We start from the raw sequence: 21,520 nt of genomic DNA, 5'->3' as shown, positions 1-21,520 counted from the left end.
AAAGAATTATTATTATTGCATTAAAGCCTTTGCCTTCATGTAAGATTTCTTGTTTGTCTCTTTAAAAAACTCACCAAGTTCTTATTAAATAAGCTTTATCATCAATAACTAATTAAATAAGCATTAGCAGGTACACTAAATGCTTGAAACTGTATAAAGGAATATTAATTAAATAAGAACAATTAATAATTATAATTAAAATAATTTTTTTCGTTTGTTTAACCTCCGGGGCGTCAGAGGATGAGATCGATGATAATGAAGCTTGTGAAAATGCCATGCCTGACCGGGATTTAAACCCGGGACCTCCGGATGAAAAGCCGAGACACTATCACTCGCGTCAAGGAGGCCGGCAAATTAAAAACATATTAATTATAAATAAAATGAAATAGTTTTTTAAAAACGTAATTCGTTAAGAAAAAATCTTTCTTATATATATATGTATATATATATATATATATATATATACACACACACACACACACACAAAGAGTGCAGTGTATCCACGAAGTTCTCTAGTCATGATGAAGTTCTCATTCGAATTTTTCTAACTTTATTTGGTTTTATACAACTAATCTTACACACTTTTGTTCAAAATTAAATTCAGTGTTTTGATCACATTTTTATTCAGAATTCTCTACAAGTTCTGTTTAAAAGATTTAGCTGTTTATTACATATTTAACAGAGTTATTGTACGTCAAACATAAAAACACGACTTATACCCCAATTTATTGGTTTTCATCCAAAATTGTTTAAAAACTACTGCAGATACGGTTACGGTACCTGATTTATTCGATTTTTCAGCTCAAACCATAAGAAATTACTAATCTTCCCCTTAATTAATGTCCTAAAAATTTCAGTACGATCTCATTTCACCGGGGTAAATGAATTCCGAGCGAAATGTTTCACTAACCGTAACTCGCAAACGAAGTATTTTAGAACATATGTTTATGTGTACGTTTTAAATTATTTTCACGAGTAGAATAAGTTATGAAAGTCCCGAGAGAACTTCGTGATACACTCTGTATATATAAATAAATATATTTTTTTTATTTCCCAATAAAATAAAATTCTGTTTAATTTATTATCATATTATATTATCACCAAATCCATCTCTCATAGAAATGTTACACCGATAAAGATTGGGTGTGACATCAGTATAATAAAAATATTTCTGTCTAATTTCGCTTGCACCTCAGAAAAATTACATGCGTTTAGTCATAAAATAATTGTGATAGGTGAAATAAACCAATAAATTAAATATATTACTGGACTCTTTCCATGCATTAATTAGAGGCCTAATAACAGATTCAAGCTGTTAAGAAATTAAGAAATCCCTTCTCGTCGTAAAAACCTAAGCAGGTGTAAAACTACATCTATCTGAACTACAAAAATTTCAGCTAATTTTCAACTTTAATATTACTAAATCGATGGGCATATTTATTCAATGTTTTTATCAAATCTCAAAATATTCTGTTTTTTGATTGAAGAAAAACTTATTAATTGACATTTATCATGTTAGTCAACTTATAAATTAACTAACTAACTTAACTTAGTTAACTAAATTAATTCATTATCTAACTTATAAATTAATACCAAGGTTTATAACAGAATATCAAAATATTTAGGTAAAAAAAATAAGTATTTCTTAATAAAAAAAAATAAATATATATATATCATGTTCATTAGATAAATAATCCTTTTCTAATAATTATTAAAAATAAGAAATTAAATTTTTAAATTTTACATAGCTAATGGCAATAGCAAACATTAGGTTTACATACATTTTTATATGAAAATTTGACTTTATAAATTTGTTTAAAAAAAATTAATAATAAAAAATAAATTTACTTTCAGAAAAAATTGAGTTTTGAATATCAAAGAGAATTCTGATTGACAACAAATAAAACAAAATAAAAAACAAATAGATGCAAATTGCGGCTTATATAAAAGTTAACAGTATATGTACTTTGTGTCAATGAAATATGTCAGATAAACATGATATAAATATATATATACATGTATAACACTGTTGAATGATGTGAACACCGTTAGTGTGTACACTGAACGTACACAAACACACCTACACACATTCTTTCATATGGAAAAAATGTGATATTTCAATTTCAACACCACAGGAAAATAGATTTATGTTTTATTTTTATGCAAAATTGTACAGAAAGTTATTTTTATCGGTTCATTGTAATTTTCTTAGAGAAATTTCGTTTTGTTGATACAACTGGCGACAGTGTAGCAGAATAATAAAACCAATTGTAGAATTTATGAAATATAATTAATAAAAAATAATAATTGTAGGAAACGTAATTTTCTCTTGTTTGATGAATCAAATTAATATCAGATATAAAACTTTACAATAATGTCATCTAATAAATTTAAAATAAAAACCAATTAACTTTTATTATACTAATTAAATTAGAGTAAAATCTATAATTACTGTCATTTTAGTTTTTAATTAATATGAAATAAATTATAAATAAATAATTTACGCAGTAGGTAAATACACAATTAGTATAGTAATTAATAACCTTTTATTATAATACTTTTGTTTCATTATTTTCTTAATGAATATTGAATTTAATGAATATAGTTTATTCACTGGAATTTCATTAAAGGACAATGTTAATTTTATATTCATAAGATTGAAGGGTTAGTTTGATATTTTATATTTACTATATCACTTATAATATAAATCCTGTAATTCCCCTTTATTGTTTGTCAAAAATTGCAGTAATTATATTTTACTTACTAGTAAAGATTTCATTTTGGTTACTGCACATGGTATTTTAGTTAATATATTTTGTTGCTACAATGGCAGAAATTAAACTCTGTTATCACAGAAATACTGAGTTCTATTATATGAAACGTTAAATACAAATTAAGTTTTAATTAAATTTCAGATTTTATGACCTGTATAAGAACAATTTATCCAAAAAACTTTAATAAAATTATTAAATATTTCTTGAAACAAATTTATTTTTTCAATAAAATTTTGTTATTCTCCTGTGGTAGAATAACCGAGCTAATAAAAAGAAAAAAATGATTACTAAACTATTAAACCCACTTTGTCATAAAATACTATATGACGAATTTAATGGTTAAAAAATGATGGTTAATGGTTAAAATAATGGTTAAAACTGTATGAAGTGTTAATGTTTTACTGTACGTTTTATTTCAGAAATATATTATTATATTTTTATTTTTTATTAATATCATTGTACTCGTACAAGGAAGTATTGTAATCGCGAAAAATTTCGGTTTTCAGTTTCAAAGAAAATATCCATTTTGACCAACCCTGAATCCATTTTGACTAGTTCCAGCGAGACGTCTGTACTTACGTACGTATGTATCACGCATAACTAAAAAATAAAATTTCCGTAGGATGTTGACATTTTTGATTTAGAACTGTTGTAACATGTAGTTGTGCATCTCCCGTTTTGATTGCAATCGACTGTACCAAAAGTATCCAAAAAAGGCCAAAATCCAAAAAAAAGAAAAATGATTATTGGACTTTTTCTTAACTACAGTAATAAGCCCTCATTGAGAGCTTTTCAACAATATACATGATGTATTGTGGTACTCAGGTGATATATAATTGGTACTTAATTTAGTAGGTTGCAGAGTTTCAGCCAAATGAAACTTTAATTAATGAAATATTTTGATCTTACAATAGAAGGTACATCGGTTTGAATCAGACTTCATCTCCTTTTTGTTTTTAAAACCTTTTTTAATTTAAATATATCAATTTATTAAAAATTATGATTAATAAAAAAAAAAAAAAAAATATGAATAAATATCAGTAGTTATTAATGCAATAAAACTTTATGTACTTATAAAAAAAAAATGTGTACATGTAATTTAATAGGCGTACAAGGAAGTTATGTAGTGTCCATATCAGATTTTTTAAATTAGTGTAATAAATTGTCTAATTTTAAAGGATGATGATATTATTAAGTCTATCTCAAAGGAGTTTTGACATCAAGAAAATTACAAATATACTCATCATGTAATTAAATATTCCTTTTAATTAAAATTAAAATGTCTACAACAAAAATAAGTTTTGAAGTTAATGATGGTTTAAAAATCTCAAAATGATATTCATACTTTTATCACTTCATTTATAAAATCACATGGTATTTGAAATATTTCTCTATTGTTGAATATTGTCTTATGTCATATCCCTTGTCCGATGGTGTTATTCAAATGTAATGTTTGTAAATCTTCCGTCTTTAGACAAACCGATATAATATGAATTCTTCATTCATAAACTTCTTTAACAATTGCGTAAAAAGGAATGTTTTCAGCCTACTTTCACTAATTGCGATACTTCTAACGATCTAGTCTGTTTCCTGAAGAGGATAGTTCACGGTGAGTTGTAAAATGAATGGCATGCAAATGTTAACAATAAACTTCATCCTCATAAGCAGACTGTCCCACCGTGGAGTTCCTCATGCAAAAATAACCGTCGAGAGGAGGCATTATTAGCCATTTGCGAATAGTAAAACATCCTCAATATCCCCACATATCTACATGAAATATGATTAATATTATTCATCTACCTTAATCAACAGTGACAGTTCCAAGAACTTCAGCAAGTGTTTCATGTCAACCTACTTCTAGATAATCCGTGAGAAATGGATAAAATGAAAATACGCGTAAATCTAACAACCAATAAAAGTATTGTCTCACCATTCCCTGTTCTACAGCCCAAACAATTGGAATCCATACAGCCCAAACAATTGGAATCTATCTTGATAAATTGCATAGTGCATCTTTATAAACTGCGGAATAGGATCTATAAGCAGAAGATAACACTAACCACTACTCCCAATAGTACTCTACTAATACTGCTTCTGAAAGCTTAACTCTTTGAATTTTTTGTCAAATTATAAAAAAATGCTATTATCAGAATTTATCATTTTAATATTTTTTTAAAAATATTCCGGAAAAATTCATTTTTTTCATCACTACATAAAATTTGATTTCTTCATAAATTAAAAATTATTAGATAGTAGGCAAACTTATAATAAATAAGAAACAATAATTTTGAAAATCGATCAATTAGTTCTCTTTTAAGCATTTAAAATGTGTAATGTAATAAAATAAATATTTAATATAACTTCATTGAAGAGCCACCTAAATACCTATGTATGTCTTGATTGAAAGTTAAAATTTTGTTATTAAAACAACCTTTTCAATCAATATCTCCCTTGTCTGCCTTTTCTCGTCAATTACTGCTTAGATCTTTGTAAGTACAATAAAAAGAACACTAAAATAAATATTTAATATAACTTCATTGAAGAGCCACCTAAATACCTATGTATGTCTTGATTGAAAGTTAAAATTTTGTTATTAAAACAACCTTTTCAATCAATATCTCCCTTGTCTGCCTTTTCTCGTCAATTACTGCTTAGATCTTTGTAAGTACAATAAAAAGAACACAAATCCCGTTTTTCTACGAAAAAAAATTATGGTTTTATAAACAGCTTGAATCCTGTTGCTACGGTTTATACAAATGACTCTAAAAACCTTAATTCTGTTTTGTGCGCTTTTGTGGTTGGCGATAGACAATACATGTTTGGCCTCCCCAACATCACCAGCATTTTCGTTGCGGAGCTGTTTGCTATTAATAAGGCCTTAAGTATATTTAGCCCAAAAATTCGATATTTGCTTGTTTGCTCGTATTTCTTGAGTGCGTTACAGGCGATTAGCGACATATATTCCAGACATTCTATTGTCTGTGAGGTTCAGTGTGCTATTTCAAAAATGTATAGACCTAATACAACGGTGAGCTTCTGCTTAATCCCGAGCCATACTGGAATATCAAAAAATGAGCGTGTAGATAGTACGGCAAAAAAAGGAATGTTTTTAGCCTACTTTAACTAATCGCGTTGCTAACGATCTAGTCTGTTTCCTGAAGAGGGTAGTTCACGATAAGTTGTAAAGTAAATGGGATGTTACTGTTCACAATAAACTTCATCCAATTAAGCAGACTGTCTCACTGTGGAATTCCTCATGCAGAAATAACTGTCGAGAGGAGGCTATTATTAGCATTTTGCGAGTAGGACACACTAGGCTCACTCATGGATATCTGATGACGCAAACAGATCCAACGTTTTGTTCTCGCTGCGACTGCCACCTAACAGTACACCACATCCTTGTGGATTACATCTGTTATGCGGAATTGCGTCGCAAGTTTAAACTAGAAGCTGAAATGTGAAATATGTTGGTAAACAATGCAATGATGTTATCGCCTTGCGATTTGTAAAGACCGTGCATCTTGATTCAAGAATTAAATTTTTTTTATACAGTCCTTGTCGACTGTGTTTACCGTTTGGCATAGCCAGATGGTAAATAATTTTTATTATTTTAAGTTACTTTTTTAAAATATTTTATCAACTGAGCTTTATTTGTGTTTTTATTTCACTTTTAACAAACGTCACATGCTTTTTGTTTTAAGATTTATTTTTACGTTGCTAGGTTTCAGTTTTGAATTAATTTTTAATTGTTAACATCTATTTATTACAAGAAATAATTCGCATTCAGGCAATGATAACGCGAAAGCGTTTGTTGAGCAGTAAAAATTCTACAATATCGAAGTATACAGTAGTAAATCTATATATTCTATCTCCATTTTTGACCCCAATATTAAAATGAAAATTGAAAAATTATTTAATTATTACAAGCAATTTCTCTACTGAGCGGTCCTGAAAACGATTTGGACATACAGAATCCAAATAAGGGACACCAAAAATGAGAGTAACGTCAAAGTCATCAGCGATTCCAGAACAAACTCTTGAGAAACGCAATAGAAGCGTCATGGTTTGCGAAAAACCCAGAAATACATGATTATCTGGAATTGCCAACCATTCGAAAGGAGATAAGGCGATTTGGTACAAGATACATTATGAGACTGAACAAACGTGTGAACTGACACGCCGTTATCTCCTGGACGGCAGCGAGGACGTAAGGCGCCTAAAGCAGCTGCATATATAAGATCTATAAGTTGTTCGAGATTGATTTGAATCAGCTACTTTACGGTTTGTGCATCGTCAAAATTCTTCATTTCGTTTCACCACTTGCTTTTGTTGATTCTTTGATTTATTTCACTGTTTCGTTGTTTGATTAGCTATTCTGTTTGTGATTATTAAGATTATTTTTTTAAGTTTTGTTTTTTTTTTTACTTTTTTTTTATTGTTTTTTTTTTCAGAAAAAATCTGTTGTTTCCTTGAACTGATACAATTATTCTTTATTAAATTTACCACACAAAATTTACTTTTGTATATGTTGTTGGCTTGTAATTAAGTTTAGAAATCTATTAATTTAAACTGAAGATTAATTAAATTTAACATTCGTGGCCATGTACTGGTAATAGAAGGTTAGGGAAAAGACAATTATTTGATTTTCCACAAAAAAAATTATATATAGTATATTTTAATTAATACATTATAGGAGTTGAAAACAATAATCATAAGTTATTCCATTTCTAAGATAGAGTGGATGTGAATGATTAGCCAACCAAAATAGAATTATTGGTTAAGATTATCTTCCTGTATTTTCGCGCGTATAAGATTTGTTTTTATACAACTTGTAGGAATATTAGAAAACAATGATGTACACACGAACATAAACATAAATAGATGATTATTATTCAATAAGTTATATTTTATACTTGAAAGGAACTGATCACCATATATTATTATATCCAATATAAATCACTTCTCCTAGAATTCCTTACCATTTCCATATTTGCTGATTGGTGAATTGGAAAACAATATTAATATACGGGATATATATTAGTCAGAAAATGTAATTTAATTTATTTTGATTAAATCTAGGGTATTTCAAGTACCACTACTTTATTTCTCATAAATTAATATTTATAAATATTTGTATTGTATTGGTACATAAGTATCGATAAATTTTAGTTCCACTCTATTAAAATTTATAGGAAATTTTCATTGAGGTAAATAAGAGAAGGAAGGGTAAGGAGAACTAAATTGAAGTTGTATGTAGCTTTATAGGTTGTTCCTATCCTTAAAAAATTCTCGCTCGCGACCTCTTCCAGTCAAGTAATATGGAATCCTTACCTTACGCACGTTATATTTTCATTTTAGGCTCAGATGATTCTGCAGCACTAGGATCAAAGGGACATAATAGGATCTTATATATATATATATATATATATATATATATACAATTCACTGGAACAAGTATGTCATGCAATATATTTAAGAAAAAAATCTGAAATTACATTCAGCGAAAAACTAAAAATACTCACAAAAACAACGTTTTATTACATTATTTATTTAAGTAAAATAAGTATTTCAAAAGTATATTTAAGGAAAAAATAAAATTTCACCGAAGTATAAATATTTATAGCATAAATTTCAGATGATCTTAATGAAGGTTTGTAACGTTATCAATTAATTTATAATTTTAGATAATTTAGATAACCAATTTTTTACTTATACCTTAACAAAAATTATTTGTTATTAAAAAAAAATGTCCTCACTGAATAAAGAGAGTTAAATACAGTGCATTTTTCACGATAGAGGCTCGAATTACTATACTATTTCACGTGATTAATCCCCTAAGCATTCTTATGTCCCTGTCACTCATAAAGGATCTTAGATAAAATAAACCGGTTGCAGTGACTTTATCTGAGTAATGGAGGTATATACAGGTAATCTCTGACGTATATTATAAAAGTTGTATATAAACTGCTTTTTAATTAGCTGCCATATTGCTAAGCATTATAAAGGCGGTAGGAAACCACTTCACTTGTCCTGTAGTCCTGGAATTGGATGGATGTTATTTCCTGATTTATGAATTAAGTTGCAATTTTAGGGTGTAACTTACAAGTTACATCAGTTCACCCAAAAAGATATTTAGCTATGATACCCAAATGATAGACAATTATAAAATTATGAATCTTAAACCATAAATTGAATTTTTCATTTCGGTTTGTGCGGCTACTATGAAGAAAGCCTGATATCATCTGTCGATTGGTAAATTGTTACAATTTATACTATGAAAATTTGACAGCCACTGACAGATCGTTCTTAAATAATAAAATTAATTTATGAAAAAAATATCAATCTAAACCGGGAATCGAACCCGGAATCTTCGGTTTATCAGTTGGTTGTTCATCCAGTGGGGTACCCAAGGGATATAGTAATTTTAAAATATATTACTAGGTAACATATTCACAAATATGATGATTAAAATAATTTAAACATAATCTCATAGTAGAATATTTAATAATTTTAATGGCAAAAAATGACTAATAAATATAATTAATACCAACATTTTCATGTATTACAAAATTAAAAAATCAAATGTATCGAAAAAAAATAACTCAAAGATTTAGACTATAAGTCTAGTCAGCATCTTATGATTGATTCATACCTGTTGATTCTTGTCACCGACAACTTGACACTCGTGTTAAAGATAAACGACTGAAGGCAGTGCAACAATGTTAGCGGGCGTAAAATCTCTTCATCCCGGCTTATGTCTAGTTCACATATATCAAAGTATAATCCAAGAGAATCTATTCGGATAACTGGAATATTTATTCGTACCCTTGTAACTTGGCTATCCGGACACGTATTCATATATTTGAGCATTCGTGCATCACCACAATTCTAACTGAATAACAGTTTAACCTGTTTTAGTAACAGCAAATTTTAAATATTGCTATCGATTAAGAAATAATTTTGAAGGATTCTTTATTCCACAATATATTTAAAAATATTTTTCTTTGTATTTTCTTATAAATCTAATTTTTAAATTTATCAAAAATATAGGCGAAATATTTTTAATAGTTTAAAAATGTTATTTCTTTTCGTAAAATTATAACCGAAATACTCTCTTTTTAGAGGATTTTAATTAAGGTTTACAGTATATCAACAAATAAACAGAAATAAATAATACCGACTAAACAGAATTAAATGCAAAAACATGTACTTTTTGAAATCCTATAAAATTCAGTTTAAGAAAGTTATCACCAGTTAAAAAAAAAAAATAGTTATTCATTATTTTTTTTTAAATAAAATATTTCTTAAAAATAGCATTATTTTTACGCTCTTATGCTGTTTTTGTTTTTGTGGAAGTTAAAAGAGTTTTCTTTTAGTTTATTACTTTTTTTGAAGTTATTGATCATTTTTTAGAAAGAATAAAACAGACTCACAGGAAAGAAACGGTGACATTAAAGCTCAAAATAATTTTTCCGTACAAAACATCTTCAATCAATGCTTTTTGCACAATATTCCTAAGTCTTAGGCACTTAGTTAGGAAAAAAATAAATTGATTTTAAATATTTGTCCATTTGGTTAAGAACAAAGTTTGAAAATATGAATACGATAAAAAATATTTAAGAAACCATTTGTATACAACCCTACGTTCACCGTAGGGTAAAAATAAATTACTTAAAATTATTCAGTTATGAACATTTTTTACTAATTTAATCATTATACATGTTTTTCGAATGAAAAGGAAATTCTAAAATAGACACCTTTCTCTGCACCGTTTTATAGAAAGAAACAAGTTTTAAATTTGTTAAAAATTAAAAAAACACGACTGCCAAAAAAAAAAAAAATATAGGGTCCGACCAGTGCAGATCATTACACGACAGAGCAATGTAGAAGGACGCAGCCCCTACATTTCGGACTATTGCCATTTGAAACGTCAGAGCTTTATGCCAATATGACTTGGTTAAAATGTTTAACTTGCTTAAAATGTCCACGTACTATAAACTTCCCGTTACCTGTATCTTTTAAATGAAATTGGTCACTTCGTTCAACGTATTGATTTTGCAGCTTTATTCGTATTTAGAATATTTTTCAAATTTAAAAAAATTATTTATACTTAAAAAATTTACAGAAAAAAATATATGTTATTATTATTAAAATTGTTATTATTAACATCGAATGTTCCTTCCAATAAATTATATACAATATTTAACGTACATGTTAAAAAAGAGAATTTTTGTTAGTATCCATTGTAACGAAATGAGTGCTTCTAAGAGACTTAACAGATTGAATAAATATTGCACAAAAGACAAAGGCTTCAACATACTAACAATTCTTAGAATTAACTCATTTCTAGGAACACATTCCAATAATAGTGCTTACATGTGCTAAATACTGTACTTTAACTTATACAGACGTATCTATACAGCCTATGACAGTCCCGGTAATTTAACGATTCCAACGCAGAATCATAATCTAAATTGGTTCAGCGACTGAGCTGCTATAGTGGAACAAACATATATACTACATTGGCTACATACACACTAAATACATTCACTCCTTTTTTGACAGTCTTGTAAAAACAAACACTAACAAGAAAATAGGTAACCAGGTCAAAGTATTAATGACTTTCTATTTAATTAGAAAGGAAAAATTAAATTCTAATCTCATAAGAGCGGTAAAGTTTCAGCACTATCTTAGGAACTGCGATTTAAAATTACTATTTTATTTTGGTTGCAGCTATGTTTCAAAAATTATCTCACAACTTGCTTAGTTACTTTATTTTTAAACCGATTTTCAGCAAGACTTGTTGAAAATGATGAACACTTAATGGACTGATAAAATCCAAAATGATTTTATTTTAGACATTCTGATTACAGTAAAAAAGGACTGATTAATTTCCAAGAAAAGGAAAAGTAGTGTTCTGATTTATATTTCGCGGACAAAGTTAATTAAAATTTTGATTTGATATTTGGTTTTGCTTCATGTAGCAAACAATGTTATTTGTAATCATATACAAATGGTTTTTATACGTATAACCTTATTAGTATTAAGTACCTGTGTTTAATACTGCATGTAAAGGAAACACTGTGTTTCTTTTGTTCGGTCACTATTTTAGGTAATTAAGTTCAAACTGCTTCAGGTACAGTTTTCCTAAAAGTTAAAGCGTTTCAAGTAATGTATCTGTGATGGCTGTCCTTAATTAAAAAAAAAAAATGATTTGCTTCAAAAGATGTAATCTGATAAAATAAACTAAGTATAAGAATAAAAGTCGGATGTAGAGCCATCTAGAAGTAAATTTCATAGAATGAAAAAAAGAGCCAAAATTATATTTCGTACAACTTGAATATTTTTCTGAGTTGTGTAAAGTGGCATCTGCATTTAGATGTAAGTAAAAATAATCGTACTCAATTTTAATGATGTTAAAGAAAAAAAACAATGAAACTGCCAGTAAAATGTAAATTTGATCTTGAACTTAATTTTTTAAATTGAATTTTATTGTGTAAAAGTAAATAAAATTGCAAAAGGCTCTAAATTTGTACTGATAATGCTACGAGTAATGTTAACTTTATTACTTTTAATTAATTTTTTTTTGGGTTAAGCTATTATACTTAACAAATATTTATATATATAAAAAAATAGCAATATATAAAAAAGAATTTTTGTGTATGTATAACATAACATATTTTTATAGTATATATAATAATATATAGAAAAAAATAAATACACCCTGATCAGTAATATAATTTACCTTTTTCCGCAGTTCAAATTCACCCATATATTTTAGGTTGTTCCGAAACGTGGCAACAATTGATCTATAAAGACGGTTTTTAGAGTGTGTAAATATACCTGTAATTATAAAAGCAATACCTATTTTCAATGTTATGGTTTAGTTTTCCTTTTACTTTACTTTAAATAAAATGTAATTGAAAAAATTACTTTATATTACATGCAGTAATTAAAAATTACTCTTCAAATTCTTCAATATATGTGATGGCGAAGAAAATAATTTAGGTGTAATAATAGGAATTATTTTTAATAAGTCTGAAAGTTAAAATATCGAATTGAAGATGTAAAACATTTTAGGTAGATTTCATAAGAAATCTACCTAAAGTGAAGGCTGACAATTTAAAATGTTTATATAATTACAGTTTATTGGTTTAAAATGTTCATAATCACAGACAGACAAATTAATAGCAATAACAATGGTGATAAATACAATACTGATAAAAATAAGTCACAATAATAAAACAGTTAATAAAGATTGGTAAATACACAAATATTGATATAATAATTACAACCTCAATAATAACAAGGATAACAGTATTATTAATAGTAATAAACGATATTAATATTACATGTCAATAACAGCACATCGAACAATTAATAGGTAGTATAGTACGTGACATAATAGTTAACATAATCAAAAGAGTAACTGTGACATAAAAACAGAGCTTAATCAACAAAGAATAACAATCAAGATATTACACATCAAATAATAATAAATGCCATTAGTAAATAATAAATACAAATTACATACAAGACAGATTTAAAAATAAATAATCGTTTGAAATTTATTCCAGGTAGAATAGAAAACTAGAATTCAAACTCATAAACAAAAGAAACCGCTAATCTTAAACTTTTTTATTAGTTTAACTAGTTTTTTATTAGTAAACAATCATATAGTTTTCCCTTGCAAATACCTTTGCTACTATCTGTATAAAATAAAGTTTCACTTACAAACAATTTTAAAAGTATATATCCGAGTACTTTCGGAGCCGTTACTTCATCATCAGGGAATTCCCAAAAGATGTTAATTCAAATTCAAATGTATATATATATAAAAATATATAAAAGATATGTACACAAACATTGACACTAAAAAAACCATAAATATAATTAATAACATTTTACTGAATTAAAAATAGATAAAAATATAATTTACGAAATAACAAATCTATTAGAATTATGTATTAAATACAAATATTTTTAATTTAATAATAAATATTATAAACAAGAAAAGGGTCTAAGTATGGGATCTCCACTTTCCGCTATTTTAACAGATGTATTTATGAATCCTCAGATTCAAATAATGGGCAGGCAGGAGTAATTTTCGTAATGAAGCTTATGCTGGTGCAGACCATAATTTAGTGATAATGAAATGTAGATTTGGGTTTAAAATCCTGAAGAAAAGCTGTTAGATGTATCGGTGGAATTTACAGAAGCTTGAGGAAGAGTAGTAAAGAAGATTTTTGAGGAGGACATCGCAAGAGATCTGAGAAAAAATAGAAGGTAGAAAATGAAGAACAAGAATGGCAGAATGTTAAAAAGGAAACTCTTAAATCAGCGAACTTAGGCGAACAAAGAGACCCGGTAGAAAACGTTGGATTTCAGAAAATATATTGCATCTGATGGTTGAACATAGAAAATATAAGAATGCTAGTTATGAAAAGAGTAAAAGGAACAATCGACAATTAAGAAATACTATAAACAGGAAGTGCAAACTAGCGAAAGAAGATCCACTCTTCTTTCTCAAGAAAAGTGTTCAGAAGTGGAAAGAGAAATGAACATTGGTAAAATGGACGGAGCATACAGGAAAGTTAAGGAAAATTTTGTGGAAAATAATTTAAAATCTAATAATGTGTTAAATAAAGATGGCACACTGATTTATATCACGAAAGGAAAAGACGATAGATGGGTGGAATATATTGAAGAGTTATACGGAGGAAATGAATTAGAAAATGGTGTTATAGTGGAAAAAGTGGAATTCTAAGAGGATGAACAATACGGAGATCTGAATTTAATACAACATTAAAGGACTTCAATGACAGAAAGACTACTAGAATAGACGGAATACTTGCAGAATTACTGCGCAGTGCAGGTGAGGAAGCGATTGATAGATTATACGAACTGGTGTGTAATATTTACGTAAAAGGGGAAGTTCCGTCAGACTTCAAAAAGAATGTTATAATCATGATACCAAAGAAAGCAGAAGTAGATAAATGTGAAGAATACAAACAATTAGCTTAACTAGTCTTGCATGAAAAAATCTTAACTAGAATTCTGTACAGGATAATTGATAAGAGAATGGAAGAAGTGTTAGGAGAAAATCAATTTAGTTTCGGGAAAAGGATAGGGTCAAGGGAAGCAATTTTAGGGCCCAGATTAATAGTTGAAGGAAGATTAAAGAAACACAAACCAACATATTTGGCATTTATAGATCTAGAAAAGGCATTCGATAACGTAGACTGGAATAAAATGTTCAGCATTTTAAAAAAAGAGGGTTCAAATACAGAGATAGAAGAAAAATTGCTAATATTACCACGAACCAAACAGCAACAGTAATAATTGAAGAACATAAAAAAGAATCCGTTATAAGAAAGGGAGTCCGACAAGGATGTTCCCTATCCCCGTTACGTTTTAATCTTTACATAGAACTAGCAGTTAATTATGTTAAAGAACAATTTAGATCCGGAGTAACAGTACAAGGTGAAAAGATAAAGTTGCTAAGATTTGCTGATGATACAGTATTTCTAGCTGAGAGTAAAAAGAATTTAGAAGTAACAATGAACGGCATGGATGAAGTCCTACGCAAGAACTACCGCATTAAAATAAACAAGAACAAAACGAAAGTAATGAAATGTAATAGAAATAACAAAGATTGACCACGGAATGTAAAACTAGGAAGAGAAAAGAATATGGAGGTAGAAGAAATTTGTTATTTGGGAAGTAGAATTACTAAAGATGGGCGAAGCTAACCAACAATAATATGATAAATAATAATATGTTAAAATTAAATACAATATAAATTACAATAAATTTAACGAAATATTTGAAACTTTTAAATTAAAAACAGCGTATACAAATAATAATGTACATAAATAATGAAGAATCTTCTATTACAGTAAATGAAGATAATAATTATAATTTAGAAAAACAAGGAATATAAAATCTTAATTGCGAAAATTGTGACCTAAAATATATTACAATGACAAATCGTTCATTCACCATTAGAATTAAAGAACATATTAATTGTATTATTAGAAATGATAAAGGAAAATGTAATCTCGCTAAACACATTTTAGAAACTGGACATAATTATAACCCTAACTAATATATTAAAATATTAGAATACAATTAACACTTATTATAAAACCAGTACATAAGAAAAATTTCATATATATTTGAATAATAATAAATAGATGAATGAACAGGTTAGATTCGATAATGATATACTTTATAAACAGATTATATAATAAATTATTATTATTAAGTTAGTAATATTTAATTTAATATTAACTCTATTTCATAATAGTCGCAAACATCTTACGAACATGACGTTACGGTCTTATGGACATACAATTTAAATTTATTTCTTGATGACTGACTATTACGAACGTAACAATTGTAATTTAAATACAATTATACATTTGAATTTGAATTAACATCTTTTGGGAAATCCCTGATGATGAAGTAACGGCTCCGAAAGTACTCGAATATATACTTTTAAAATTGTTGTTAAGTCGAACTTAATTTTATACAATTTTATTAATACCAACGATGCAAAATGCTTGGTAAATTAAACCTTTGCTATCTTCCGTAACAGTAAATGAATGTTTATTGCATTATTTCTTTCACTTATACACTTATAGTTTTACTGTAACTCACTGACAGTATTTCTTGTTTATTGGAACTACTCGTGGCGTCATCTTACTCGTATTGAACTGGATTCAGGACTCTCCTTGCTGGACTGACTTCTCCGACTCTCGTCTCACAGATTCACACTTGTGACTCTTTTCGCTGGACCGTCGTTTTAACGTCTCGCTGGACTGGTTCGCAGAACTCCGCCGAACCCACACGACTCCACAAACTCGCAGCCTCCCCTCACTGAACTCCTCGAGAATTGTCCTTGTGGGACCGACGCCGAAACGCCTCACAGACTGGTTCTAATAGAACTCAGCCGAACCCACACAACTCGCAATTTCTTCTCCGTGCTGAGCTGACGCAGTAACGAATCGCAGAACAGAGCTGATTTTTAGGTGGTCTTACAGAGCTATTTATACTGGTAACCTCTTTACCTGCCGGACCGGACCCAAGTCGAAAGGAGAGAACAGTCAATCAAGGCTTTTTTCCCTGTGAATTCCAAACCTAGTCTCTTCTCACCGTACAACAGGTGTTTATTGTGTGTTAGCAGGTAGTCTAACAAAAATACGATTGTAAAACGGACCTATTCTTTACAAAATGGGTTCTCCTTTTTGTAACTGACATTATTGGATTCCTCCAATTATTATATTAATTATTACTTTCATAATAATTGGTAGGAATCCGTCACTTATGCCCGCTGTACTGATTTTGTTACAATATATATATATTTCACCTTCTTGTGGACACGATAACCGCCGTAATTTTGCGCCAATTAGTTTCAAACTTAAACATAAAATATAACGACCCAATATCTCGCTCGAGTTTGTTAATGGGAAAAATAAAACCATGGGGGTGAAAATGGGGCTTCATTTTCGAAAAAAGAGAATATCGCTATAACTTTCTTAAAAGTAAAATATCGAATTCCTTTAAAGTTCCTACTATTCTTTGAATAAGAGCATAAAACTTATATCATTTTTTTTTTATATTACCAACCATTGGCTCAGGGGGTGGAAAAACGGGTTTCAAAGTAAAAATACATCATACTTCCCTTAATAGACACAGAATCAAAAATCGAATCAGTTTAAAGTGGTCATTTTTCTACAAATATTACCTTAAACTATTGTTTGAAACAATTTTTTTATTTGACCAACCCTTACGTCAAGAGATGACCAAAATATTGCTGGAATTGTAAGAAGATGGGGTTTATTCTTTGCTAAACATGTGAAAATTTTTTTCTCATGCAACCATTGCAATATTGAGTAAACTTGAAGTTTTTCTTTTATATCTTTTTTATCCCCAATTAGTACCGGTGAAATCTACCCCCGCCTTCCGGCGTGCCGAAAGGGTGTTTTTAAATTATAACATATGTTTTTCCTTATAAATGAAAACTCTTGATCTATAGGTAATCGTATAAAGACATCAAATAAAAAAACAAAACTTCTAATTTAGAAATGATAAGAATATAATAAACTGAGGCAACATTAACCTTTAACGAAATATTCAGTACGTTAACTATAAAAGTTATTATTAGTAATGTAATACATATGTTTATAAAAACAACTTCGTTTATATACGACATATATAAGTGCATAAACTGGAGTGCGTGACTAGTACGAGAACTGGAAAACTGTAAATTATTATTTCTGACAACGCAACTCTTATTAAAAGTTTATTCCCTACCGAATTTACACATAAGAATTGAAAAATAAAATAATAATTCATGATATTGAAACAGTTACCGAGAGCGGGAATTGTTTTTACACTTTTAGACAGTGTATAGAACTACAGAAAGTTCAACATGCACAAAAATTAGTCGTACAAAAATACGTTACGATGTATTCATATAAAATTAAATTAAGCTTAAAAAGAGAAAATCCAGTATTGGCTAAATTGTTATAATTACAAGCTTGTAAAACCTGGTGGTATTATTAATCGAACGGCCCTTACTCTGTTTTCTTTTTATTAATTTAATTATTGGTTCTCTACTGTCAGAACCTAATTCACACAAAGTGTAATTTAATTCAATTAACATCAATATATAAGAAAATTAAACACTGTCAAATAAATTTAATAACAAATAATATTATTTATTAGTTAATAAGTTGCAAGGTATTTCAATATTAGGAATTTAGGAATAATAATATATAAATAAAACCTCCAGGTAAGATTTTAATTTTCTTCGACTACAGTATAAAAAAAATTACAATTAGTGAGAGAGATAGTTCATTTGTGTAAATAATAATTTGTGATCGAATCACTTTTTTAACCTTCAATAACCTTTTAAATTTTCTGGCTCTGTAATTAAAAAAAAAAACAAAAAACAGTAGCACTCAAAATATCCGAAGTAGGCTACTCTCTAAGAAATATGGTAGATCTTTGTAATAAAATGACCGACAATCGTGAGTGTGGTTTTTTTAAAAGTGTAAATATTCAATCTGCTTAATTCATTATTCAAATCTCTACCAAATGATTATTAATGTAAATAAAAGAATAAGTTTACATTTTTAAATTTATAATTTTATAAAAAAAGATTATCAAAAAAACTAGAATTCGGTCAATAAGATAAATCAATTTTTATAATTTAGATATTAAATATTTAAATATAATTTTTTAGTGTATGTCTAGGATTAACCTGAAGACCCACTGATTTTTTTTTTTTTAATCTTGGAGAAGAGTTTGAAGGGATACAACTACAAATTAATTTAAATTAAGAAAATAAATATATCAGCTAGTGATATATCACTGTTAAAAGAATGGTTAAAAATAGCAATTCATAGAGAAGTGCCTCTCAACTGTTTAGAAGTTAAGGTAAGTAAAATTTCCAAACAATTCCATTTTTATACATTGTTAAACACAAAGAGAAACAAAAAAATGTCAATATTCAACGTACATAAACAAGTAAATCAACATGAGACCAAAAAATAAACAGTGAATTTTTTATATGAAAGGAATCTCGAGGGAAAGGGCAAAAAATTTCAGAAACTAAATCAAAATATGAATTAAAAAATCTATTGTGAACAAATGTACCTCCTTTATTACTTTTCTCCCCTTTTGTGGTGTTTTGTGAAAATAGATTTACTTCGAAGTATTTTTGTAATTTCTTGAGTAATTAATTTCACCAAAGTTCTCTAACGGATAATTAATTGAGTTGTATTCTTACTTTTTCAAATTTTGAATGCTGGCCGTGTTTATTTTATATAAGTAATTATAGGGTATGATGGTAAATATTAATCCTGTAAGATAATGATTCTATTAAATTAAATGTTCTTTATTTCACATTGATGAAAAAAATCGTGTCCCAATTATTCTAATAAATTTCAATGACCTAATAATTATACTGGGGGCTATTTATTATGAAAAGATTTTTGTTATTTATAACAAGAATTGTAGTTATTTTTATATAACTATTTTGCTACAGTTATGTTATATAGTTAACTGTTACTTATAGCAAGAGTTGTTGTAAATAACAATTAACAATTCAGAATATAATAACAGATAATAAATATTAAAAAAAAAAAAATTCTAAAATTTTATTAAAAAACAAATATTATTCATATTGTTTATTTTCTGTAATATTAGATCTTCTCCAAGGCATGTTGAACATCCAAGAAAACCGCCGAAGAGAACCTCTTCTCTTCTAGGCATTCGATGATGAGATTGACAACACTGCATACACACGGTGGAATGTCTACATCTGAATCCAGATTCATGATCTGGAATAACATTTTCACGCTCCAATGTCGGCTATATTGTTCGAAGTAACAGTTTCTAAAATAAATTCTACAGAATCGGAAAAAGATTGAATGGTCTGTAGGAAGACACAACGCGCGCAGGTTTACCTGACTTCGGAATTATCATTACTTGAAACACCTTTTACTTCGCTGGGAAGTACGTTGTTCGAAGGATGCCATTAAATAGATGGGTAATCTATTTGATGGCCTAGAAAGGGAGCATATCTAGCACTTTATGAACCACCCAGTCAAACCTGAAGATATTTTGACCGTTCCCTAGCTTGAATACACATGGTAATTGGGTACTTCTCCCACACAAGGGATTCCATTCGTCGTGTAGGAGAAATGTTTTGCTAAGATGTGCAGAAAATAGGTCAAATTTTTCCCTATTGCTCCTGACCTACGAACCATCAGACACTTTTAATGGAGGGAGCGATGGCGTCGGTCACTAAAAACCCCTCATGGTTTTCCGCAAAGTGCATCTTTCCAAGTGGGGAAGATTCTCAACATAGTCTTTGAACGTCTCATTCCTAATGGTCTTTATCAATCTGCATGCAGCCATGTTGTTGGATATTCTCTCCTGGGTCTGCTGTAGCACCGTCACTTCGTTCTGCGTCACCTTTTTGCATCAATTAGGTCAATCACCTCTCGCGGATAGTACGTGCCTCCTTTCCCTTCATATTTTTCTTAGCTGTCGATCGCAACGCTCCCTATAGCATGATCGAGATGAAATACTACTTTGCATAATCGATATCATCAGGACATTTATTGGATTAATCAGCAGCTCCTTTTCAATCTAGTGTTAGGTGACACTCCCTGTCCGCCTATTGTTAAGAAGCATAGGCGACTTCCTTTTCCTTATCGCCATCATCGTACTTAAACTAAGAAAACAGGGGAGTCGTAACTAATTTTAATCGAGGTTTGAGGTGTGTTTTTTTTTTTTTTTTTTTTTTTTTTTTTTTGTCTTCAGTCATTTGACTGGTTTGATGCAGCTCTCCAAGATTCCCTATCTAGTGCCAGTCGCTTCATTTCAGTATACCCTCTACATCCTACATCCCCAACAATTTGTTTTACATACTCCAAACGTGGCCTGCCTACACAATTTTTCCCTTCTACCTGTCCTTCCAATATTAAAGCGACTATTCCAGGATGCCTTAGTATGTGGCCTATAAGTCTGTCTCTTCTTTTAACTATATTCTTCCAAATGCTTCTTTCTTCATCTATTTGCCGCAATACCTCTTCATTTGTCACTTTATCCACCCATCTGATTTTTAACATTCTCCTATAGCACCACATTTCAAAAGCTTCTAATCTTTTCTTCTCAGATACTCCGATTGTCCAAGTTTCACTTCCATATAAAGCGACACTCCAAACATA

This window comes from Lycorma delicatula, chromosome 2, assembly GCF_047948215.1.
Source record: "Lycorma delicatula isolate Av1 chromosome 2, ASM4794821v1, whole genome shotgun sequence".
NCBI classification, from domain to species: Eukaryota; Metazoa; Arthropoda; class Insecta; order Hemiptera; family Fulgoridae; genus Lycorma; species Lycorma delicatula.
Note: the sequence above shows the minus strand (reverse complement) of the source record.